The sequence below is a fragment of the Telmatherina bonti genome (assembly GCF_933228915.1).
Source record: "Telmatherina bonti genome assembly, chromosome: 7".
Taxonomy (NCBI): domain Eukaryota; kingdom Metazoa; phylum Chordata; class Actinopteri; order Atheriniformes; family Telmatherinidae; genus Telmatherina; species Telmatherina bonti.
In genome coordinates, this window is record NC_136625.1 from 33,966,548 (window position 1) to 33,968,502 (window position 1,955).

Consider the following 1,955-nt stretch of genomic DNA (forward strand, 5'->3'; position numbering starts at 1 on the left):
GCCCACGCCAACGAGCAGCAGCGGCTGAGGACGCACCGAAGGAACCTCCTTCACTCCAGAGACAATCAATCGAAACTTTCTGCAGAGGAAAGTTTTTTGAATGGGGAAACAAAATGTCAAGAAAGACTTTCCAGATGAAACACCGTGTGAAGCTCTGCAGACTCTCAGTTTGCATTACAACCTACCACATATTCACATTACTATCAGACTATTAATTATGTTTTACACAAGGGGGCACCATTGCTCTCATGTTGAATATTTAGCGGTGTACTTGAGGATGAAAGACATTATTTTTAAACCAAACTATTTATATTCCCTGGTGTTTGACCCCTTGTTTCAAAATTCCTTTCTTTTTTTACGGCTTTTCTTCCTCTGAGATAGAAAAACAAAACTTTTGACACAATGAGTGCAGATGTGGAGTTGTCAACATCTTAGCAGCTCGCTGACAGAAGGAGAGGGTCAAAGACAGCCAAGCTTCACAGATCTGTTGGTTAAAAACTAGACACTCGTATTAAAGCTTTTTGATGCAATTAAAGCAGCTGCTTGTTGTCTTCCTGCTCAATCCTCTACAAACTCCTGAAGTAATTTAAAAAAAATACTTGCTCACTTGCCATCTGTATCGTTTTACTTTTGGGGGAGAGATTTAAATTTTAATAACATGTATTCATTATTCAAAACTCAACAAGGTGTGAGGAGTGTGTAGTCAGCTGTTCCTGCCTGTATTCTCCTCTAGGATGTGCTGCATGCTACGCATGAGCGAGGGATGCTGCAAGCAGCATCACAGCATTGTGGATTCCCTTTGTAGCAATGAGCATGGCTTTGGCCAGTCTGTGTTTTTGCATAATTGCAGATAAGACTCGGTAACCTTTCCAGTTTTTCTGCGCTCAGCATGTGATGTTTACCTTTCTGGAAGCTTTTTTTTTTGCCTGAAATGAAAATCTAATCTCTGCGACTCAAGGACATAATATATATAAGTACTTTCATGCCCTGATCAGCGTATTTGGGTACTTGACATTTTAAAGGAGATAACAGGGTGCACAGATTCAGGTCAAGCCTGAATTTATTCTTTTTTAACTAATGCAGTTTTTTTTTTAATGGTTTTCTGTGTTTTTATGTTTTTACAATAACAGAAATGTGGAGTTTTAAAGAAAAAGCTGTTTGGTTGAATATTAATCGAAATGAATTATTCATTGGAGAAAAAAGTTTGAAAATACTGCAAATAAAAAGCTAAATTCAATTGAGGAGTTTAACCTCTTCAGCATGATGCACCTGCAGTACAGAAGAGGTTTGCAGACACCAGGAAGCAGCAATGCCTAAACGTAGCATTACAACAATGCTAACATGTAGCATAGCAACAATGCTAACATGTTGCATAGCAACAATGCTAACATGTAGCATAAAAACAATTCCTACATGTAGCATAAAAAAAATGCTAACATGTTGCATAGCAACAATGCTAACATGTAGCATAACAACAGTGCCTACATGTAGCATAACAACAGTGCCTATATGTAGCATAACAACAATGCCAACATGTAGCATAACAACAATGCCAACATGTAGCATAACAACAATGCCAACATGTAGCATAACAACAATGCTAACATATAGCATAACAACAATGCCTACATGTAGCATAAGAGCAATACATACATGTAGCATAACAACAATGCTAACATGTTGCATAACAACAGTGCCAACATGTAGCATAACAACAATGCTAACATGTAGCATAACAACAATGCCAACATGTAGCATGACAACAATGCCAACATGTAGCATAACAACAATGCCAACATGTAGCATAACAACAATGCCAACATGTAGCATAACAACAATGCTAACATGTAGCATAGCAACAATGCTAACTTGTAGGATAGCAACACAACGGGGAGAACCTTAGCTAAATGACTGTACAGAGCATTACCACCCAAAAAAAAAACAAAAAAAAAAAC